The 25,578-nt window shown below is 41.2% G+C and overlaps 1 protein-coding gene across 3 annotated transcripts in view; it reads right to left on the reverse strand.

Annotated features, from left to right (window-relative positions):
- ATP10B (ATPase phospholipid transporting 10B (putative)) overlaps window positions 1–25,578 on the reverse strand; it is a 360,994-nt gene that overhangs the window by 312,370 nt on the left and 23,046 nt on the right. The window contains exon 2 of one of the 3 annotated variants that reach the window (XM_043913468.1): window positions 2,581–2,662. The exons of the other annotated variants lie outside the window; for them this stretch is intronic. The gene's annotated coding sequence lies outside the window, so the exon portion shown is untranslated. The remainder of the gene's footprint in view (window positions 1–2,580; window positions 2,663–25,578) is intronic. 3 annotated transcript variants of the gene reach the window in all.

Below are 25,578 nucleotides of genomic sequence, written 5' to 3' on the forward strand. Positions count from 1 at the left end.
CTTTACCACTAGCGCTGCCTGGGAAGCCCACCAGTCCTCCTGTACTTTTGGGCATTTATGAAGATCGCCCTTTCCCATGCCTTAAAGAAATGCATGGCCATGACAGTGATGTAAGAGTGGAAATGACCCATGGTGCTTCCAGGGGGAAGCATTAAGCTCATGTGTGTGGTTTCTCATGTTCAGTCCTTGTTGACACGACCATCAACCTTCCGAAATGCTGAGCTGTTGTCAGTCAGAGTTGTAGAGTGAGGATGATGTGGAACAGAGTGACAAATAATACATGAACAAGGAATAAAGCTTGTTTCACAAACACAGTTTAAGTACTAATTACAGACTGCTTGGAACATAAACTGTTGCATAGTTTTCTTTTCAACTGAAATTTAAGCAGCTTTTCTGTGGAAATTACATGTTGCTTCTTTCACAGTCTCTGCATCATCACCCTGAGCTTAGTATAAGAAATCAATAAATACTTGTCAATGGACTGACCAGGGAAAGGAACTTCATTTTCTCCTCTTTGAAGTGAAATTTGACTATTTTACATTAAGTTAGCAGTGGACTTACATACAGTTACTATAGATATATGGACTGGGACAAAAACTCCTCTTAAAATCTTCTAAGACTCCTCAAAGTTTCCTTTTGTATAGATGTGTCTAAGGCCCATAAATCTCATATTATTATTCACTTGCTCACAGGGGCCCAAATAAACCTATGTCTTATTTCTATTACCTTTTAATATTCTTCTATTATCAAAGATATGGAAGGAGAAAGGTAATGGAGGATGGACTTTCTGATAATTTGGCTGTGATTTTTAGCATCATGGTTTGGCTAAAGGCTGGAATGTTCAAACCATGATTATAAACAGAGGTATATAAACTGTCTCCTGGGACTTTGGTCCAGGAGCAGTTTACATTTTTAGTAGATTCAAGCATTCAGTTTGATATTTCCTTGTTGCATTTCCTTAATAGGATGGCAAAGGCAGAAGTATCAGATGTGAGGGTATCTCAGATTGTGCCTTAACAGGAAGAAAAGCCCAGGCACCAAATGTTTGCTAAGGACACTTTTTATACAAATAGCCTTGGGAAAGACTTTCAAAACCTTGTTCAACAACTCCAGAATTTTTCTCCAATCTGCATAATTGATTGCACCTTAAACTTCAAGGTTAAAATTACTCCTCATATTTTGTTGTTCAGTTGCTAAGTCTTCTCCTACTCTTTATGACCCCATGGACTGTGGCACACCAGGCTTCCCTGTCCTTCATTAGCTCCTGGAGTTGCCTCAACTCATATGCATTGAGTCAGTGATGCCATCCAACCATCTCATCTTCTGTCACCCGCTTCTCCACCTGCTCTCAATCTTTCCCAGCATTGGGGTATTTTCCAATGAGTTGACTCTCTGCATCAGTGGCCAATGTATTGGAGCTCACAAATCAGATATAATCCTGTTGCAAACAAATTCAAGGGATTAGATCTGATTTGTGAACTTCTCATGTTAGAGGTTCTCAAGTACACTCTATGGCTTTGGCTTTTTATTTCATTGCATGCATGCCATTTAACAGAGCTAAAGGGTGATACATTTAAGAACTATGAAAGGCAACCAAATCCTGAGCATCACAGGCTAGAGGAGTGCTGAGTCTGGTTTGCACAGATGTGTCTCGCCTGCCCTCTAAGCTTCCATACAAAACCAGCAACAACCGCTCCTCATCAGGAGAAGCAGTCAGAACATCCATCTGGGGTGGAATAGCAGCTAATTTTACACAGAAAGAGTGCCTATTTGACTTTTTGCTCAAGTTCTTTTGACATTCCAATCAATGTAAACATGTTGACTATATGGTTATTTTCTCAGGGAAAACTGTTTCATCTGATCCCATTTACTCTTTTTCTCATACTTAAATTTACAAGTAAACATTCCAGGGTTCACAATGAGGCTTTACTTAATTTCCCTATCTGCATTCAACATTTTACGTGTTGAAAACACTGCTATGACGTTTATAATTTTCTTTAGACAAAAACATGTACACCAAAACCCCACCAAAACACTGCATCTTTTCCAATAACTCCATTTTAAGGCATATAAGCATATGATAACAAATTCATATCCCAATATGAAAACACACCATCTAAAATCTGCTGTTTTACCTATATGTCTCTCTCTAATCTGAATGTCAGAGATTGAATTATCATGCTTATAAAGAAATCTTTTTCTCCTCAACAAATCAACTACATGATACTGCCCTAAACTTTGGGAAAGTAAATGACTTTTTCTAAGACGCACAGATTAGGAAGGACTAGCATTTATTGGGATTTAAGCTTTACACATGGATTTATATTTTCAGGAATTCTTGGTGAGGAGAATCCTAGAGTTCAACAACACAATACCTATACAGATGGAGAGAAACAAGATTTGGGGCCCTGATTAGTTAATGAAGCCAGGGATATATTATTACCCACCCAATCTACAATTGTTCAATTGCATTAATTAAGCAGGAAAGCCAAGTGATCCCTGTAAGAGTTAAATATGTGTTAACCACTAGGAGTCGGTGAGATTGTGCATGTTCACTGGAAACGATTCACACAGACCAACCTGGTTCTAATTTCACTTCTGCCACCTTTCCACGGTTGTTTGACCTTGTAAAACTACTTCATCTCTTAGCCTTACGTTTTTCCTGAAAAATAAGCAAAATAATAGGTATTTTACATGATTATAAATTTCCTCTCTCTATATATATATGTATATATATATACATCCAATGTATGTGTATATACATATTTGGCATAATGAGTACTCAATGGCAGTTTCGTTATCACTGTACTGTACCCAACCCAACTGTAAACTCAAATACTCTAATAGCTCTCGTTTCTCCTATCAATATGAGAAACAGACAATGAAATTCATCTCCTAGGATACCATCATTTATCAGTTCACCCTCACTTTCTATTTGCTTAAGAGAAGTTGAGAGGGTAGGATTAACTATAAAAATCATACAAATGTCTAATTTCAAGGAAACGGGGCCTGTGGGACAGAAAACAGTTGTATAATTGCCTTTTTTTTTTTCAGTTGAAAAAAGAAAAGCCTGAACAAGCCTACTCACAAAACCTTCCATTTAAAATTTTTCCTAGCACCTCCTTCACAAAAACCTCCTGCAAATAACTGGTATAGAACTAGGAAGCAACATCAAGGGAGAACAAACACTGCTACAAATGCAGTAAACCATAGAACACTAGAATGGGAAAAGCAACTTAAAAAGGATCAGTGAGAGGAAGATATTAAAAGAGACAAACCTTTTACTTGTCCCTGAAATTACACAAAATTGTCATTAACTGATCAGTAAAAATAACAACACCCAAATCAATGGTCTTTAATAGAAAGACCATATTTTCTTCAAATTGCCAGAAGACTCTTCCAAGTGTACATTTGTGCATGTGGTATATCGAATAATAGGGGTGAGGTTTGTTATTTCAGCAAGGAACAGTAGTTTTTAGAAAGTAAAGTGATGCCAAGCTTCCAAGCCTTCACTTCTGCAATGAGATTGGAAAAAGAGAGAGTTTTGAGTTTGCTAGGGCTACTATAACAAAGTACCACAAGTGGGTGGCTTAAACAATAGAACTTTATAGTCTCACAGTTCTGGAGGCTAAAAGCCCAGATCAGGCTGTTAGCAGGGTTGGTCCTTTCTGAGGGCTGTGAGAAAAGAATCTGGTTCATGCCCCTTTCATAGCTTCAGTGCTTTGCTGCAAACCTGGATGTGCCTTGGCCTAGAGACCCATCACCTAGATCCCTGCCCTCATGTTCACACGGCATTCTCCTGTGCACGTCTCTACACACATACCTCAACTTTGTATAACAACATGTTGTATCGGCTTGGGAGCTCACCTACTTCAGAACGACCTCATCAAAGCTTCATTACATCTGTGTGACTATTCCCAAACGAGGTCACATCCTGAGGTACTAGGCATTAGGACCTCATACATGGATTTGGGGGAGACACAATTAAACCTGTAGCAAGACAGAAGAGAAAGTACTGCTTCTGAAATGGTAGAGCAAACCATCCAAGCTGTCAAAGTAGACAAAACCTAGTTAGATACTCATTAAAACAGGTGTCATTGCTGGTATATATGTTGAATGTCACTGGCACTTCTGGCAGTTTTCTTATCTACAAAGTAGATGATTCTGCTTACTGATATTCATCTTTGCAACCCATGGACTGTAGCCCATCAGGCTCCTCTGTTCATGAAATTCTCCAGGTAAGAATACTGGAGTGGGTAGCCATTCCCTTCACCAGGAGATCTTCCTGAATCAGGGATTGAATCCAGGTCTCCTGCATTGCAAGCATATTCTTCACCTACTGAACCACTAGGGAAGCCCAGGGATATGAAAAGAGGCACATGAGTACTTCAGAGTATGAGAGAAAGAAATTAAGATCCAAGTCCAGGCACATTGATACTAGGACATCTAATCAGGGAATGGAAACACCTGATTTCATAAGACTTTCAAATTTACTAATAGTTCCTTTTTCTTTCTAGAATATTGTTCATAAGCAGCCTTATTATTAAATAAGTGTAATTCACTGTTGCTGAACCTAAGCAAGTCTTCCAAAACCCTAACTCCATCAGAATTGTTAATTCCTCCCAGAGATACACATGCTTTATTCTGGGGCCAACTATATTGCAAAAATTCTTTGTTGATAACAAAGGGTGTAGGTGTGGGTAGCTTGAGGTTCTACTTTTAGGAGACTTGATGTTTTACTTTTTTAAAAAAAAAAATCAACCTAATATGAACACGAACCAAGAGCTTTCATGTCTTCCAGGACCAGAAAATCTCTCCCACACAAATTGCCGCTTCAGTTAATTGACCAATGTTTTCCATGGCTGGGGGATGATACTCAAAAGGGTTTCGAGCAAATTGAGAACGCTACTTGAAAGTGGTAATGTGACATTGATGTTCATATTGAGATTATTCTTTTTTAGTTTCATTCTGAATTGAATAATCAAAAGAATTGGCTATCAATCTGGTGCTAGTGTGATTTTAATCATTAATACATCCTAATCTCCCTCGTAATGCAAAGGAAGATACCATAGTTCTGAGTTTTAGTTTTATTTAGAATGTGATGCTATTTTTAATTATGTTTATTTTAATATTATTATCTAACTATGGTGTTTGATATAAATATTCCCTTTTTAAAAAATTTTAAAGTATTCTTAAAAGAAATTTAAAAGTCAATTTTTAAAAAAGAAACTATGAAATAAGTAACAGTCATGAAGCTAGGCAAACATTTGAAAGATAGCATGCAAATAACTAAAATTTGGGAACTAATTATTTCTTTCTTTTATCTGACGGCATTTGCATAGAGGAACAAAACATTCCACTGGATGCTCGATAAATGCATTCAGTTGCAGGAAAAAGGTGTCCTCCACACCCAATTGGCATGTTTTGGTTGGGCAGAGAGCAAAAACATGGAAATCCAACAGATCTCTTTTTTGCTGGAATAGATCAAGGACTAAATTCCAACCACCTTAGGAGCTGGTGGCAAGCCCTCCTCCTTCCTTTCTATTTTCATCCCCAGCTTCCCTGGTTTGCATTATGTTTGATCCCAAAAGCCACCTCTGATCCTTTTGGGAATAGGCAGAGTATATAAAAAGGGAGGTGATTAATCAGTATTCGTTGAATAAATGAATACGCAAGTGAATGAATAAATTAACAGAGAAAACAGAGGGACTAAGAGGGAGAATTTGCAAACCTCTGATTGTTCTTAGCTCTCCTGATTTAATAAGGAGAGTTGATTCAAGGAGTACACTGTGATTCTAACAAGGAAGATAGCTCCATGCATGGCCCAGATGGGAAACATGGGGTCTGAATAGGCAGGAAATTAGAGAAAATGCTCCTTAGCGATTGTTTGTCGTCTCTCTAGATGCATTGGAGGACTGGCTGATAATCCCAGATGGATCCAGAAATGACTTTTCAGGCAATCAGAGGGGACTGAAGCTGATGGTCCCCTTGGCTGTATCTCGGATTAAGCGTATTGATCCTAATTTACAGGAATCATGAAAATAAAATCCTGGTTGTTGGTGGAAAGGAGAGTGATAAAAGTCCATCTGAGAGGGAATCCAGCCTGAATTAGTAAGAGAAAGAAAACATGTCATGTCTTTGTTCTCTGCTCAGGAAGTCCATCCGTATGACACTGAAAGCTCTTCTGGAGGAACAAGAGAAACTCCCTGGTGTCTGTGTGGGAGTTGTTTTCATCCTAGTTGATGGGAAGATTCATAGGCTGTTGGAGAAAACATCTGTTGCAGAGCAAAGAGAAATATGAGTGAATTAAACCTATTGTTTTTGACTTTCTGGTTTTCAACACATCTTCTTTTGTAATATGGGGCTTTCCTGATAGCTCAGACAGTAAAGAATACGCCTGCAATGTGGGAGACCAGGGAATGATCCCTGGGTTGGGAAGATTCCCTGGAGAAGGGCATGGCAACCCACTTCAGTATTCTTGCCTGGAGAATGCCATGGACCGAGGAGCCTGGTGGGCTACAGTCGGTTAGGTTGAAAGAATCAGACACGACTGAGTGACTAACACTTTCACTTCACTTTCCTTTGTAATGTAGAACTTCACATATGTTCCGTTTCTCCTAAATTGGACTCTGCCCAAAGGTAGGATCTATTTCCTGATTCACTTTTGTTGTCGCATAGTACCCATTATTTGAGGCACAATAGGTGCTCAGTAACCTAGACAGCATATTAAAAAGCAGATACATTTCTTTGCTAACAAAGGTCTGTCTAGTCAAAGCTATGGTTTTTCCAGTAGTCATGTATGGATGTGAGAGTTGAACTATAAAGAAAGCTGAGTGCCAAAGAATTGATGCTTTTGAACTGTGGTATTGAAGAAGATTCTTGAGAGTCACTTGGACTGCAAGGAGATCCAACCAGTCCATCCTAAAGGAAATCAGTCCTGAGTATTCATTGGAAGGATTGATGCTGAAGCTGAAGCTCCAATACCTGTTTGGAGCTTCATCAGGTGTCCACCTGATGAGAAGAACTGACTCATTGAAAAAGACCCTGATGCTAGGAAAGATTGAAGGCAGGAGGAGAAGGGGATGACAGAGGATGAGATGTTTGGATGGCATCACTGACTCGATGGACTTGAATTTGAGCAAGCTCGGGGAGTTGGTGATGAACAGGGAAGCGTGGCATGCTGCAGTCCATGGGGTTGCAAACAGTCAGACATGACTGAGCAATTGAAATGATGAATGAAAATAGACATTTGAAAATTGCTATGGCTGCTGTTTAAATTCTTCTCCGTGAATATTTGAGTGCTTACTATGAACCAGACAACTTTTTCACTGGGAGAAATTTTACAAAAACCTCATTTGTAAAGACATTTGTAAAGACCTGAGGCTGATTTGCCATGAACATTAGTAACACTTTTACAACTGAGATCATGAAAAACAAAGAGAGAGGGGGATGTTGTAAAGGGGTGTGGGTGCACAGAGAAAGAGGAATCAGTTTGGGGATTGCTTAGGGTGGAGATCAGGGAAGGAGCATTTGTTGAAAGCTTTGAAGGATGAAATTCAACAGGTGTAGGTAACTCTGTAGAAGGATGTCGCAAGGGAAGATTACACCCTAGACAAAATCTTGAGATGGGATAGAACAATTTTTTGGGGGGAGGGGTGATGGGTAGGTTAGAGGGACTATAATAATGTTTACAATGTAGGGATGTGTATGTTTGTGTGTGTGTACAAGTGTTTGAGAGACAGAGGAGAGAGAAAGAAGTGGGGAGAAAGGACAAAGAGAACAAGAATCAAGGAGTTAAGGCCATCTGGGCACAGATTTCACAGAGCCTTAAAAACTCGGTGAAGCCATTTGGAGTTAACTAAATAATGCAGGTCATGGAGCTGGGACATGCAGAATCTCAACTGCTCTTTAGGATATGGACACAACAGTTAGCTCATCTGACCAACAAATTTAGGCAAGAGTTAGTAATGCCCCCTCCTCCAGGGTCATTCGTTTCCTCCCTGAAATCATAGGTGCACATCCAAAAGGAGACTCCAAAAGATGACAGCAAATTCAAGGAATGGTTCCTTGCTGGAATTTCATCCCAGTAAGTAAGGACAACATAAGAGGGAAACAGTGTGGGCATCCTTCCAGAGCACAAGCCACATTTGTCTCAATTTGAGAGGCTAATTGTTTTTTCTAAAGCTTCCCTCAAACATATGCCCTTAAAGGGAATGATTTAAGTGTTTATTTTTACTTTTCAGCAGGAAATGTATTCCTGTGCAATCAAATACCTAGAATTGATGAGAAAAGCTATATTTCACAAAGGAATGTCAGCTGATAAGCATAGGATGAGTGACAAAATTAGAAAACGTGTCTGCAAGCTCTCATGTAGTTGACTCAGGCAAGAATTTTCAACTGGTGTTAAAATTATTTGGTGAATGGAAATACATTGTAGAAATGTAAGAACAAAACACAAGTGAGATTTCATAGCTCCTCTGATCTAAGCTTAGCATTGGCCCCTTTCACTCTCAAACCCAGCTCCTTAACAGAGGCCACCAAGGACTTACACCACCTGCCTCCAATCCTTTTCTGAATTCAACTTCACTATGATCCCCTTGTTCCTATAACTTCAGCCACATCGCATCCTTACTATTTTTTGAATGGATGTATCAGTCATGTATCCTTTTAAAGATCTTTGCTCACTGTCCTATGTCTGGGTTCCTCTTCTTCCAAATATGTGCATGGCTATCTTCCCTGATACAAATCCTATTAAGAATCAACTTCTTGGGTTTCCCTGGTGGCTCAGTGGTAAGAATCTGCCTGCTGATGCAGGAGACATGGGTTTGACCCCTGATCTGGGAAGATCCCACATGCTGCAGAGCCTGTGTACCACAACTATTGAGCCTGTCTTGAGCCCAGGAGCCACAACTACTGAAGCCCTCAAGCCCTAGAACCTATTCTCTGAGCATCAACAGAAGCCACTGCAATGAGAAGCCTGCTCACTCCAACCAGAGAGTAGCCCATGCAGCAATGAAGTCCCAGCAAAGCCATAAATAAATAAATATAATTATACAAGAAAGAGAGTCAGCTTCTCAACACCCTGTTTACAAATACACCCCACTCCATTGCCAGACTCGAACTCTCCCAGCCTCTATCACTGCACTCTCTGCTTCTCCCTCCTAGGCATCTACTAACTGCTAGCCTATGATATAATTTACTTTATAGGAGTTAGGAGACAGAGATTTTTGTCCTGTGTTTTCTGCAAAAATCCTAGGCATCTAGGATAGTACCTGGAATGCAGCAGTTGCTCAAATATTTGTTTAATGTATTGAATAAAAGCCTACGGACAAAGGAGCTTTTGGTGAATCACCCTTGATGAGTGGTACCGCACTGCTCATGCATACAGCGGAGCACAGATCACAAGTGGGGACTGGCCTCTGTGTACAGAAAGAGGCAACCCTTGCTCGTAGGCATTTCACTACCATAAATATGTGAGAAGTTGCACCTAATTAGAGGATAAGGTAAACATATTAATGCTGAGAAATTAACGAGCTTGGAGAACAGAAAATCAGTGCTTTTGACAAAGGAATCTGTTAGAAAAACAAACACAGCAGAGGCCGAGGGAGAGGGCAATACCAGTTTCTAGAATTGGGTTTCTCTGCTTCAAAGATCCAGAAGTTTTGTCTCAGATAACCTTCATTAAAAAGCCGACAGAAATCTCCCAACACCCAGGCAGCTTCTTCGAGTTTTCCTCACTTTGTGAGCCATTCTAGAAACCAGCCCAGGATCTGCATGCTGGGGAAAGAATCTTTCATCTGACAAGGGGAATAAAGCAATCTGCTTCTTTCATCTGAGGGACCGTTCTCGCAGGAGGCCAGGGTATTAAATATAATCACCTGTCTAGAATCAGGAAGCCGAGGGGAGGGGTCAGAAGTATGCAGTTCAATCAACCAGGCTGTGAAGTCATTTCATTTTCTTTTCTATAATCAGCTTTGTTTTCCCTTGTTCCTAAGATTATGATCATTTATGTTTTTTTAATTCCAGCAGCCCCTAACTCATGAAGTCATGGAATTAGTGCCAGGGGTTTGAAAATTCATGAGAACTAAACATTATCACTAGAGTGAATCGACATCAGATTTTTATATATATGTATGTGTATGTACATATACACGTATATATGTGTACACACACACATATATATATACACACACATAAATACACATTATTTTTGAGACATAGCTGTTCCTGGGGACAATGAGATATGAATCCTATTAAAAGTGTTGCTGAATTCATTGAGTGGTTTGTTTTAATACTCCTAACACAGTAACTGTTTGTCACAATGGCTCAAATAAATCAGTTAGCACATTAGACAAACTCTTCTGTAGGAAAAACTAGGGTAGGGATAAATCATCTAGGTCAAGTTCATTATTTACTTCCCTAACAGGATGGAGAACCAGAAAGATGGAGAGACTTTCAGGTCTCGTGGCGAGATAAGAGCACTGCAGCAGAATCCTGGTCCCTGGATGCCAGCATAATGCTCTCAGCAAGTGCACTAACCTGTCAGCTGACTCCAGACTTTCAACATTCCTCATTGAAGGAACATTCCCCTACCCTTTGACCTCTGACCACTTAATCTCTTACCAGGGTGGTCAGAGGGCTTCCCTAGTGGCTCATTGGTAAAGAACCTGCCTGCCAATACAGGAGATGTGGGCTTAATCTCTGGGTCAGGAAGATCACCTGGAGAAGGAAATGGCAAACAACTCCCGTTTTCTTGCCTGGAAAATCCCATGGACAGACAGAGAAGGCTGGCAGGCTACAGTCTCTGGGGTCACAAAAGAGTTGGACACGACTTAGCGACTCAACAACAGGGTCCTCAGAATCAAGGGGCCAGAGTGTTCAGCTGATAAGAGAATCTTACTCTTGAAGCTAAGACCTCCTTTCAGTACGTGACCTATTTTTCTTTCTAAAAGCCATCAGCCTCCGCAGAGCCTAGGAAACAGGTTGAAATGTGCCCTTGCAGCAAAAAGTTACAAATACATTTCAACAGAAAATGACATTTCTCTTGGCCCAATTCATTTACCTTGGTAAGCTAGTCTTCAAGTTTTAAAAACTTGGGGAAATTATTTAACTTCTGAGTCAATTTTCTCATTTGTAAAATAGGAACGATACCTGTTTTATGGAGGCAAATGAGAACTATAGGTCAAAAGCTTGGAGTTGTGCCTAGCAGACAGCATGCATCATTATAAAATACTCATTTGTCATTTGTTATTTACTAAGGGGCCATAGTAGAGAATTTCATTATTATAATTATTTAAAATATCATTTTTATAATGATTCCTAATTATTTGTTTTAATCAGAAAGTTGATATTTCCTTCATTTGTGAGTTCTTTAGTGAGAAGCCATGATCTTTAAAGAATTAAATGTGCTCCTGGGCTTTCCTGGTGACTCAGATGGTAAAGAATCTGCCTGTATGATGGGAAACCTGGGTTTGATCCCTGGGTTGGGAAGGACCCCTGGAGAAGGAAATGGCTATCCACACTGGTATTCTTGCCTGGAAATCCCATGGACAGAGGGGCCTGGCAGGCCACAGCCCATGAGGATGCAAAAGAGTCAGACACGACTAAGCGACTAACACTTCCTTTCACTTTTCTTTCACTTTCCTCTAAGAACTTCGTATGACTTCTCACTGTGTTTAGAATAAAACCCAAACTTTTCCCAAGGCCTTCTGATCTGGTCCTTACCTTCCCCTCTAGCTGTATTCTCTGACATCTCTCCATTTTTCTCAAGCTCAAACCTAGTGGGCCTCAAGCCTTGCTCTAGCATTGCAGGGTAGCTGTTCCCCCTGAGGCTCCAACTTCTTTCCTTCTTCGGGTCCTTAGCATCTGCTGTTGACCCAGCCTTAAACTTTATCTCCCAGGCTTCCCCAAGATTTTGGGTAAGAAAGAAACTGTTATCAACTCCCTTAACTCCCTTTCATTCCTTATATGGGATGTTAAAAATAGAAACTAAATCACAATTTTTTTTGTCACTGTGTGCTTTCCATTTTCCTCCAATATTTGTTTACCTAGAGGTGGTCGGTGCCCCTGATGAGCTGTGAGCTTCATGAGTCAAGGAGCCTGCTCAGTTTTGCCCTTCACTTCACACACAAAGCACAGACAGTGGAGCCTCTCCTTTGTTGAATGAATGAAACCACAATTTCTCTTCCACTTTGGAGCCAAAATCATCTCCAGTGAGCCTTATTTCCAATTCCATAAAGAGATCAAAAGTGATAGTAAGGGTCAATATTAAAAATCATTCCCAGTTGCAGTGACGTGTACAGAGAGATGCATCTGCCTTCACAGAAGCATCTTTGACATGAGGGCAGGGTGGTGGGGGATGACATCAGAGTATTTAGAGGGATACTGAGAAAAATACTGTGAGCTCCCACTCCCAAGCAAACAGAACCACAAGGATCTGATAACATCAAATTTTTTATAATTACTGGAAATAAGAAGATGGAAAAACACTCTAGTCATGTAGAAGGCTTTTAGGGGCAAGGGTGGTGGGACGAACCACAAAGGGGCACAAGAAAACTGGGGTGATACATGTGCTCCTCGAGGTGACCGTGGTAATGGTTTCACAGGTGAGTCCCTGTGTCATAATCCACATCTAATGTTTCAAATATGTGCAGTTTATTGTATGGTGATTATACCTCAGTAAGGCTACTCAAAAACATTAACAAGATCAGAGAGAAAACAACAATAATGTCCCCAACAAAACAGCATCATGAATTTCCTCAGGCTGATTGGTTTCAGAATCTACATTTCTAAAGATATAGCTAATGCATCCCATTTGTTCTGGGAATGTGGGGATGGGATACTGGTGGGGTCCCTTTTGCAGATGCAACAGAGATAGAACAGCCCTTGTGGGGCGATGGTTGCTGTCCAGGCCTCACCTCCATCTTCAGAGAGGCACCTTGGGGGAGTAAGATCAGGACCGTCACATGTACCAGCATTGAGAGGGAAACCTTCCAGCCCAGGCAAGAAGCAAGCTGTGCCATTACCATGTTTTGTTTTTGCCTAAAGCAGTGAGGAGTTCAGATGACAGAGCAGCAGCTCCTGGAGAAAACCCGTCATTTCCCACACAGCCATCGGCCTCTCCTCTCTCAGGAGGAGCCATCCATCTCCCAGCTCACCCTCAGCTGCTGACTCCTTCCTGTTTATGGACAACGAATCTCTCCCTACCACATCTTTTCTCTTTCCTCCTTTTTACTCTGCTCATGTTTCCTTTCTCTTCTTGTTCTATTCCCTCTTTAAATGTAAAAATAAATTAACATTGGTTGAACACTATGCAGCCAACTTCTTCACTTAAATTATTCTATTTTATCCTTTAAACCACCCCAGGGAACAAGTGCCATCACCATTCCTCTTTCACAGAAGAGGAAAATAATACTGTGACAGGTTCAGGGCTCATGGATGCTCTGCCTGCTGTAAATGTGGAGCCCCAAATTTCCCTCTTTCTTTCCCCTTTATACAAACACATAGGAATAAACCTCACCAAGGAGGTGAAAGACTTATATGCTGAGAAATATAAAACATTAATATAGGAGGTTGAAGATGATTAAAAGAAGTGGAAAGATATGCAATGCTCTTGGATTGGAAGAATATTGTTGAAATGGCCAAAATACCCAAAGCAATCTATAGATTTAAATCAATTCCTTCAAATTTCCCATGACCTTTGCATAGAGCAAGAACAAATAATCTTAAAATTCATATGGAACCATAAATGACCCAGAATTGCCAAAGCAATCCTGAAGATAAAGAAGAAAGTGGGAGGCAAAACAACCCCAGACTTCAGACAATACTACAAAGCTATAGTAATCAAAACAGTGTGGTATTGGTACAAAAACATACATATGTATCAATGGACCAGAAAAGAGAGCCCAGAAATAAACCCACACACCACAGTCAATCAATCTTCAACAAAGGAGGCATGATTATACAATAGGAAAAAGACAGTCTCTTCAGCAAGTGGTATTGGGTAAGTTGGACAGCTGCATGTAAACCAATGAAGTTAGAACATGCCCCCTCATCATACACAAAAGTAAACTCAGAATAGTTTAAAGACTTAACCACAAAACTCATATTAAAGAACACAGGCAGAACATTCTCTGACATAAATCACGCCAATGTTTTCTTAGGTCAGTCTTCTCCAAAGACAATAGAAATAAAAACAAAAATAAACAAATTGGACCTAATCAAACTTATAAGAATTTGAAAAGCAAAGGAAACCATAAACAAAGCAAAAAGGCAACCTACAGAATGGGATAAAATATTTGCAAACAATATGACTGACAAGAGCTTAAATTTCAATATATACAAATAGCTCACACAACTTGACAACAATAACAAAAACCCAATCAAAAAATGGGCAGAAGACCTAAAGAGACATTTCTCCAAAGAAGAAATTCAGATAGCCAATAGGCATAAGAAAAGATGCTCAACATCACTAATTATTAGATAAATGAAAATAAAAAGTGCAATGAGGTACCACCTCACACCAATCAGAATGGCCATCATTAAAAAGTCTATAAATAACAAGTGCTATAGAAGATGTGAGGATAAAGGAGCCACCCCTTTACACTGTTGGTGGGAATATAAGTTGTTGCAGTCACTGTGGAAGAAAGTACGGAAGTTTTGCAAAAAACTATAAATAGAATTACCATATGATCCAGCAATCCCACTCTTGGGCATATATCCAGACAAAGCTATAATTCAAAAAGATACATGAACCCCTATGTTCATAGTAGCCTTGTTCACAATAGTCAAGAAATGGAAACAACCTATATGTCCATTGACAGATGAATAGATAAAGAAGATGTGGTTCATATATACAATGGAAAACTACTCAGCCACAAAAATAATTGAAATAATTACATTTGTAGCAATATGGATAGACCTAAAGATCATCATACTAAGTGAAATAAATCAGAAAGAGTGAAGTGAAATAAATCAGAAAGAGAAAGACAAATACCATATGATATCACATATCTGGAATCTAAAATACAACACAAATGAACTTATCTATGAAATAGAAACAGGGAGATAGAAAATAAGCATAGACAACATAGGCTGTCAAGGGGGAGGGGTTTGGGAAAGGGATGGAGTGGGAGGTTAGGGTTAGCAGACAGAAGCTTTTATGTATAGAATAAAAAAACCCAACAAAGTCCTACTGTATAACACAGGGAATTATATATCCAGTATCCTGTGATAAATCACAATGGAAAAGAACATGAAAAATAATGTATATATATGACCGAGCCACTATACTGTATAGCAGTAATTGACTGCTGACTTACAACATTGTAATTCAACTATAATTCAATAAAAATAAATTTAAAAAAAGAAAAAAAATGAAGCACATATACCAAAATGTACCAGTGGTCATCTGCATCATGAGATGATGAATTAGATATGCTTTCTTCTTACAGCTTATCTTCATTTTCTTAAATATTCATGATGAACATGTATTACTTGTGTCACAGGCAAAAGTACAGGAACACTCTCTAAAAAGTAGCAATCTTTTAGAAGAAGGGATATATTTTCCTTTTTCCCCTTATAATCTTGGTTCTGACTAGGGAGTGGCATTGGGGAGCAGTGTTATATGGTTGTTCCAAGAGTTTAAGACAGTCAGAGGTGCAAATAAAAACATGCCTAAAGTAAAACTCAGTAAGGCTCAGAATGGGAGTTTTCCTCCTAAGAGTCACCACAGCTAAACAGGCAGACTCTGTCCCAGGACCACTTTGCAAATAATATGGACTTTCACATGCCATTTTCTACCCAAGATTCACCACAGCCTCTCACTCCAACTAACTCTTCCCTTTCTCTTCTGGGCTTGGCACTTCCACTTCTATCTACCTTATAAAACACACCAAATTTGCTCTGAGGTAGAATTTTCATAGTCTTAAGAGAGAGAAAGAGATTTTAATAGTGTAACTAAAAGATCCTTATGCTTCTTCACTTGGTTGTGAATCAGATCAAGGCAAGGCCTATGTCTGTTTTGTTTTTCAGTGTATCCCTGGCAGCTAGGATTTATTCATTCATTCGATTAAAAATAGAGTGTCTACTTGGTTCCAAACATTGGGCGGCATGCTGAGGATTTAGTAGTAAAAAGACAAACTCTCAGCAACCCCCAGCTTATGGGGAAGGAGAAGACACTAGACACTCAAACCTACAGAACACTGTTATACTGTGGAGGAAATACGCGAGGTGATATGATGATGAGAAACTAGGAGTCGACTGTAGATATGGTGAAAGGGAAGGCCTTTCAGTAGAGATGATACCTGAGCTGAGCCCTTCAAGTCCAGGGATAGGAAGCACATGATAGATACATATCAGACCTTTGCTTTGGGAACGAATGAGTCAGCTTATTCTGCATCCCCCAACAGGACCTTATGCACAGCAGGAGACCAATACATTGTTGAACTTCATCCAGACAGGTTATTGAGCTTCAGTTATTAGTTAAGCATTCTGTTTTATAGACTCTACCTCACTAAATCTTCCCAACAAACAGATGAGGTAACCCTTTAAATAAAGGACCCACATTTTACTGGTGAAAAAAACAATGACTTGCCCGATTGCTAATGAGTAACAGAACCCAAATCAAAGCTCATATTTATTGGCCAGCTCCAAAATCCACCTGCTTTCATTCATCCTTAAAGGAGTAAAGGTATGAAATCATATATAAATGGGTTTAATGAGAGAACTAAAATTGAACACATTATTATCTACATAGTGGAAATAAAAATCAAATGTTAGTTTTACAAAAGTCCTTTGCCTCTTTCAAATGTGAAATCAAATTTTAGGGGGAAAAGCCATTTTTTTTTAATAGAAAAAAAATTTAATTGCCTCAATAGCACCTCAGATGGATGTTCAGTTCAGTCGCTAAGTCTTGTCTGACTCTTTGTGACCCTATGGACTGCAGCACACCAGGCACACCTGTCCATCACCAACTCCTGGAGCTTGCTCAAACTCCTGTCCACTCCTGCCATCCAACCATCTCATCCTCTGTTGTCCCCTTCTCCTGTTTTCAATCTTTCCCAGCATCAGGGTCTTTTCTAATGGGTCAGTTCTTCGCATCAGGTGGTCAAGGTATTGGAGTTTCAGTTTCAGCATCAGTCCTTCCAATGAATATTCAGGACTGATTTCCTTTAGTATTGAAGGTTTGATCTCCTTGTAGTCCAAAAGACTCTCAAGAGTCTTCTTCAACACAACAGTTGAAAAGCATCAATTCTTCAGCCCTCAGCTTTCTTTATGGTTAAAGACATTCAAAAACATTCTTGGGAGCAAGAGAACTGAAGAGCATGGACTGAATGAGCCTGTGTCCTGGACTGGCTTTTTGAGGAATTTGCTGCATAATCTTAAAGAAATAAATCCACAACTCTCTGTTTCAGAGTCCTTGGTGACACCCTTGCTAGCAAACACACTAATGTGAGGGACTGTGGCAAACATATGGGTGAGAACAAGTGGGTCAAAGTGGGATAAAGAACGGCAGAAGAGAACCTAGTTTTGATATCTGCTCTGGGAGAAAGTAATAGGGCTCATGATGGAGGAAAAAGAAATAACAGGACAAGAACAGAAAGTGACAGACAGAAAAATGAGAACATTTTTTCTTTTCCCAAATAGCCATAGACTTCCTGACAGTAGTGCCTATTTCTTCCTAATTTTTTTTTTCCTGCTATAAGAGTTGGCCATAAAGAAGGCTGAGCACTGAAGAACTGATACTTTCAAACTATGGTTCTGGAGAAGACTCTTGATAGCTCCTTGGACTGCAAGAAGATCAAACCAGTCAATCCTAAAGAAAATCAACCTTGAATATTCATTGGAAAGACTGATGCTGAAGCTGAAGCTCCAATACTTTGGCCACCTGATGCGAAGAGCTAACTCACTGGAAAAGACCCTGATGCTGGGAAAGACTGAGGGCAAGCTGAGAAGTGGCGACAGGATGAGATGGTTGGATGGCATCACTGACTCAATGGATGTGAGTTTGGGCAGACTCTGGGAGATAGTGAAGGACAGGGAGACCTGGTGTGCTGCAGTTAATGGGGTTGTAAAGAGTCAGATGTGACTTAGTGGCTAAACAACAACAAACAGGACCTGTTCACGGGCCCTAGCACATAGTATGTGATACATCGACTGGTCAGTAATTTGGAACATTCAGAGATGGGAAAGGATGCTTACTACAAAGACATGTTGACTAATAAATGATTAAAAAGTAAGAAGTAGACAAAGTCAGATAACTATAGAGATCCACTGTATAGGCCTCAGGAATTTGTCACCAGCAATTAGCATGGACACAGTTCACATGCAGAAGTATACACAGGAGGGTGAGTCTACTTCTCTCTGATGGGTTCGTGTGAGTGCGCACCATGAGTGTCCGCGGCAGGCGGTTCAGAATATAAATTGGTCCTATCCTACTACCATCCATCTGACATTTATTAATTTATTTACACTTATTCTGTGCCAGGCATTGTTGAACAGTGGAGACAGAATCTTGGACAAAACACATCTGCCTCTTGGAGCTAAGAACCTAGTAGATCAATTACCTTGCCTCGGAAGTTAATAACACGAGTAACTTAACAAAAACAGCGAATGGCTGAGAGGTCGCGTGACCTTTTAAAAGTGAAGGTGTCTTAGACCATATAGTCTAAAACTTCTTTTTTTTTTTAATTTAAACTTTTTATTTTGTATTGGGAATATAGCTGATTAACAATGTTGTGATAGTTTCAGGCGGACAGCAAAGGGACTCAAGCCTTACATAAACATGGATCAATCCCCCCTGAAACTCCCCTCCCACCCTGGCTGCTGCATGACATTGAGCAGAGCTCCCTGTGCTATACAGAAGGACTTTGCTGGTTATCCATTTAAAATACGGCAGTTTGTACACGTCAGTCCCAAACCCCTTAACTGTCCCTTCCCTCTGGCAACTGTAAGTTCAATCTCTGATATTGTGAATCTTTTTTCTATTTTGTAAATAAGTTCACTTGTATAATTTCATTTTAGATTCCACATGTATGGGATATCATACAATAGTTCTCTTTATCTGTCTGCTTACTTCATTCCGTATGATATTCTCTAGGTCCATCCATGTTGCTTCAAAGAGCATTATTGAGGCTTCGGAAGGCCAACTTGCTCAGGGCTTCACAGCCTGTTGGTGTCCGTCCCACAGACCAGAACTTGGTCTGATGACTTGAAGTTTCTACATTGCTAGACTGGGTCTCAGAGAAGTTTGTCCCTGTTCTCGATGCAGTGATGCTGAGGCCGTGGTAGGCATCGGGGCTTGAAGGTGCTTATATGTGGTCTATAGCTCTCCATGCCTTGAACACAGGGAGAGGGGCTTCTAGCAGGCTTTGGCAGACAGGCTCTCAGAGGCCCACTGCATTGTCTGCATGGCAAATTGGCTTCACAGAGCCATTAAGGGACCAGGGCCTTCCAGCATCTCCTCAGTAAATGGAAAACAAGTAACAACATGAATCTGTTCTTTCCCATTACACAAAACACTAAGTACCCAAGTGTTTGATGGTCTACTGCAAATGAAATATCACAGAAGCCCTGCTATCATTTTAATATCCTTTTTGTCATCCCATTTAGCTGACAACAGGATGATCCCAGTTGTCATTTGAGGCCCCTCTGCCACATGCTTGACAAGGTTTATCCTGGCTGTTCCCTGCAGGTTTCCCATATCCGACAACAGTGGAACAGGAACAGAGTGTGGCCCTACCTGCCTGCCTGCTAGCCTCCTATTTTCTTTATTCAGAAAGGTGTGCAGGTGTGCTGAGCGGTTAGAAGCTGCAACTCTACACTCTCCCCAGCTCAGGGAGGGTGGGGCCAGACTTTCTGGACCAGAAAGTCATCCCTGACTAGTGGCCCTGAGGTGAGTGTCTACCTGGTGACCTATGGGAGGTCAGGATATTCATGGGGGAATCTCACCTGATAGTTTCCATCACCAAAGGTTTTAGGTCTGAGGCTCTCAGTTCCCTGCTGAGGACACCACCCCTGTACTCTTTTCCTCAGCACCAGGAGAGATCTCAGGACTTTAATATTCAGGAAGCTGGAAATAGTTTCCTGTGTTTTTTTTTAAGGGGCTTAAATAAAGAAACTAAAGTTCTGAGTGTGGTGGTTGATAATAACCAAGACGTCGTAGTTACACTGCAGGTTAGGTTTCCCACTTCCTAATGGGGTAAGCTGCTTCATCTCTTTGAGCCTCATGTGTGTATCTGTAAATAAAGATATCCCCAGTACTTTTCCAACAGGGTTATTGTGAGGAGCAGACGAGGCAGCCCATGTGAAGTGCTTCTAGCAACGTCTGAACCTTAGTTGTTACCCAATACATGTTAGCTCTTTTTGTTCTGGGTCTTCACCATCTAGAGAGAGCAGGATGGGCAGACAGTCCTCACCAGGGAATCACATTAGCCTCTCCCACTCAATATTGATGTCTGTTGGCACTCACACTGGCATATATGTGTGTGTATGTGTATGTATATATATATATAAATATAAATATATGTGTGTGTGTGTATATATATATATACATATTTAGTTAATGTGATAACTTGGTCAAGTCTGCTTGTCCAACTTGCAATAGATAATTTAAGGCAAAATATATATTTTGCCAACAGCAGCAAGAGAGGAGGAAAAGGATGAACAGATTCTTCAATGACATACAATAATGTATCTAGAATGTTTTGAAGAGCAGTTGGCATGAGGCAAGTACCCCTCGTACTATTATTATCCTGAGACTCTGGGGGCTGCAGGCGCTCCTGTGCCAACAGTAAGCCATGTGCTTTTTCTTAGGAGAACTCATGCTTTTCTTCAGTTCCTTGTGAGATTGTTTAGGTGCTCTTGGGACCTGAATGAACTGTGAAAAGCATGGAATGACAGACAGAAGGAGACATGGAGAATATTGAGATAATTTCCTCCTATTTCACAAATGAGACCTGGGGAGAGGAGAAAATTCCTCATAGCTAAACAATGAGTTAGATAATGAATGAAATTCCATCAAGGTAGGAAAGTAAAAACAGCAGCTATTGAACAGTAACCTTGGATTATTATATCAAGTCCTGCCAACAAACCTATAAATTAGTAACTATTATTAATCCCATTTTACAGATGAGTAAGCTGAGGCTTAGAGAGTCAGGGTAATTTAATGAAAGAGAGCTAGTTGGGTTCTAGAGTTCATGTTCTTGACTAATTCACCATTCTGTGTGAGTAAATCTTGATGGTGGAGTCACAGGTAGGGAGTTAGGGCATTAGTTACGTTTGGTGGTGGTGGTTTTGTCGCAAAGTCATGTCTGACTCTTGCAACCTCTTGGGCTGTAGCCCACCAGGCTCCTCTTTCCATGGTATATCCCAGGCAAGAATACTGGATTGGGTTGCCATTTCCTTCTCCAGGGGATCTTCCTGACCCAGGAATTGAACCTGCATCTCCTGCATTGGCAGGTGGATTCTTTCCCACTGAGCCACCAGGGAAGCCACCAGATATGTTTAGCCAACAATAAAACACCTTGGGAGATAGCCCAGCTTGGCATTTAAGACAGATGGGCCTAGGTTCAATCCCAGCCCTGTCATTTTATAGCTCTGAGGTTGACTGTGGGCAAGTCACCAACCTCCTTGAGCCCTGGGCTCCTTGGGTGTAAGGTGAGGCAACCTGAGTCCCACGGGCTGCTGAGAAAATTCTACAGCAGCACAGCCTAGTGATTAAGAGAACCAGTCTGACCCAAAGCTCGACCGCTTGTAGCTGTGATATTTGACAAATGTCTCAACTTGCTTGGATCTTCAGTTTTTGTATCTGTAAAACAAGTTAAGAAACAGCACCTTTAACCTGGTGGGGTCCTCATGATGAATCAAGAGGATCATTCAGTAAAGCATTGGCACCAAGCCTGGGGCTCAGTGAGCACTCCCTAAAGGTCAGCTAATATTATGATTACAATGTATATGAGACCCTGTTAGCACAGGACACTGCCGACATTCAGTAAAATCTGGCTGTTAAATGATGCTAAAGTGAGCTGTTTCATTAAAGTATTAAAAAGCTGAAGCATTTCTACCTAGGCTTTTTTCTCAAGCCTACCTCATTTCACTGGAATTAAAAAAAAAATGTGCTTGTGGGTTAGCGTAGGGGTGGGGAAAGGGTTAAGAAAGAGGTGGGACGATTTATGCAGGACTTAACTCTTCAAGATGTACCTTCCCTCCCTGCCTCCACTCCCTCCCTTTTATTGCCCTTACCTTGAAATCATGTCCTAGTTGCTATCTAGAGATGTTTCAGCACCTGACATTTAGATTTAGATTTTCAGCTTTTGAATATTGAAAGCTTGGAAAGGTAGGTTCTGAAGGAACTTGGGAAACAGCCTCTATTTACTGAGAACTTAGAATGGGTCAAGCACTATGCTGAAATTTTACAACATCTTTCCTTCTACCTATTAATGTGTGACCACAGAAAAGGATTGTCCTGGGATCTTTGAGACATTTCACTATAGAAGGAGCTCTTGCTTTTTTTCTTTCCAGTTTTATTGAGAAATAATTGACCTACAATAGAAAGAGGCTTTAACCAGAGAGATCTATCCAGAAATAGCCTCTGGGAAAGCATCTATCAACCAGTACACTCTCCATACCCAATACTACTCAAGTTCTCCTGGGCCAGGAAGAGTCTCTGCAGACCCCATGGAACAATGTTCACATCTTTCTACTTTTTATAAGCATCATGGAGAGCAGAGTCAGTGAGAAGAATTCTTCAGGTTCAGGCCGGTTGTTATCTCCTTCCCACTCCCTCATTATAACACTGATGTTCAACTGGGGACATTTGAGAGATGTGATAGGTTAGCACATCTGTTTTTCCAGGCTCAACAACTTCTTTCCTTAAATCTACCAAAGGGTACTTAAAAATCAGAATTTCGCAGGTTCTCTGGCAGCTAGGATTAGCTCTGTGTCACAGTTTGTCCAGGGAGATGGAGTGGAGGTCTGCTGGTAACACTCTCCTTCCTCCTATCGTGACTGTAGGTATGGGGATGAGGGTGATGTGCTAAGGAAACAAGGAGGAAGGGTAGAGAGCATGGGGCTCGGAGGACATCACAGAGTCCCTGAGTCAGCACTGGACTGCTTCCCTCTACACTGATACTGCACCTTATTTGTGTATGACTTATCCCGAACCCATATAGTGACTGGGTACTACTCCTCTGTGGTTCCTCGGGCTCCACTCCCTCTCTTCTGCAGCAGGAGCCAGATTTTATTTTAAAGAACTACTTCTTCCCCAGAGGGGAACTGTCGAAATGTCTAGCCCTGGGTCTGCCAAGGGGATGGCACCAAGTCAGAGATTCAGGGGTTTCCTACCACAAAGTCTCCATTGCCTGTCTTTTACAAGCTGGTTCTTCAGTCTTCATTTCAACTCTAAAAGGTACCCCAGATCCTTCCACTAAATCATGTATTTTCTGAAGTGAGTTAGAACCTGTTTCTGTCACCTGCAGCCCAAGAGCTCTTCTCGATGCTTACTAAGCTCCACAACAACATTGGTATTGAATAGTTTCTACCCTGGTGGCTCAGATGGTAAAGAATCTGCATGTGATACAGGAGATGAGGGTTCAATCCCTGGGTTGGGAAGATCCCCTGGAGAAGGGAATGGCAAGCCACTCCAGTAATTCTTGCTTGGAGAATTCCATGGACAGAGAAGTCTGGCTGGCTACAGTCTATGGGGTCACAAAGAATTGGACATGACTGAGCGACTAACACACACACACACACACGCACACACACACACACACACACATACCCACATACGCACACACACACTCACCTCTGGGAAGGACACAAAAAAGTTTGTGTAATGGTTTGATTCCTGGGTTGGGAAGATCCCCTGGAGAAGGGAATGGCTACCCACTCCAGTATTCGTGCCTGGAGAATTCTATGGACAGAGGAGCCTGGCAGGCTACTGTCCATGGGGTTGTAAAGAATTGGACATGACTGAGCCATTAACACTTTGCATCTACTTTTGGTGAGGTAATGTGCTCAAGTCTTTCCCTGCAGTATCCTATATAATTCTTACAAAGTTCCATAGAGTAGGAAATGTGAGGCCATTTCAGAGTTGGAGAAACGGAGACTCAAAGAGGCTAAGGGATTTCTCCAATGTCATACAGCAAGGATGTAACTGTGGCAGAGACAGCTAGTTCTCACCAAACATTCACATGCTTACTCTGCATTACTGAGCCTTCTGGCATGTAGGTGGGGCCTGGTAAATAACCAGGACTGACTAAATGGAACCCGAGTGGCCATGACATATGCACCACCAGGTTGAAGCAGGTGACAGCTGGTGCACCGCCCCTATTCTCACTCCCTGCCTCCGAGGCCTTTGAGGATAGCTTGACTGCAGGTGCGATGATGGGCTTGCAACCCACGCAGGGCTGTGACATTAGAGAGAACAGAACTATTGCCCATTAAGCCACTGAGAGTTCAAGATGTGTTTTTGTGCACTTCAAGTTAATTGTCCTGCCCAGTGCAGAGTGAGTTGAAATCACTTCTGGTTTACTTCTCTCTGTTTTATATTTTAACGAAAACAATACAGAACTGGAAGAGGAGATAAAAAAGACACCTACTTAAAAAATAATCCTACTGGAGCTCTCTGGTCTTAGCCTGGGTCTCTGGAAATATTCCCTTTCTCTTTTCTGGCCTTGAATGCATGCCAGTGGGGTTCCTTCTAGTGCAGTGATGACCATGATCACATAAGCAAATAGCTAGCTCTGCTCTTGAGTGTTCACTTGCCATTGGCCATTGAATTAGTAGGTGGCAGGCAGGAATTCAAACCCTGGAAGTTCAGATTTCAAAGCCCACATTTAGACTCCACATCTCAGTGTCCTCTAAGTTTGACTGCTCATCTGCTTCTGAAGGACTGGAATCAGCTGACAATGCTTACTTTTTCGCGCCCTCCCTCTCTCCCCCGCAGAGACCTCATCTCGGAGAGAACCCTGAGGCCAGCTGTGTTGGAGCATCCCTTCCTCTGTCCTCAGCAGGAAGGGAGCAGGGATCTGAAAGGCATGGAGGCTGCGAGCAGAGAACACCTCTGCTTACCTCCCAGCTCCCAGCATGAGGGGATTCTGGTTATCATCAAGCTAATGATTTTGCTAATTTGATTCCATTTATCCCCACTGCTCTGCTGGGAGGGGAGCAGGCAGTACAGTTTGATGCTTATTATTCTTTTATTCTTCTGGTGAACACTCCTTCTGCTCTCTCATCAAACCCAACCCTCCCTCAGGCTTACTGCTTTGCAAGTACTGAGCCCAGCTCCCTTATTACCCACCCACCACCCTTTGCTCTAGGAAAGCTGATCTTAATTTAACACAATATAATATTAATTGAGTGTCTACTATATGCCTGATACTGTGCCGGGGTCTGGAAATTGAATGGTGGACGTGAAAGAAATATGGTACTTGTTCACATCAAATGGTCTGTGGTCTCCTGGGTAAGGGACAGCGGGTGGGGGTGGGAGGAAGACACAGATAATCCATCACAGTACAGTGTGACGAGGGCTCTGATGAGAGAAGCTGAAGAGGCTCTAAATACCTTAGCAGAGGCACT

Source organism: Cervus elaphus, chromosome 9 (assembly GCF_910594005.1).
Source record: "Cervus elaphus chromosome 9, mCerEla1.1, whole genome shotgun sequence".
Lineage (NCBI taxonomy): Eukaryota > Metazoa > Chordata > Mammalia > Artiodactyla > Cervidae > Cervus > Cervus elaphus.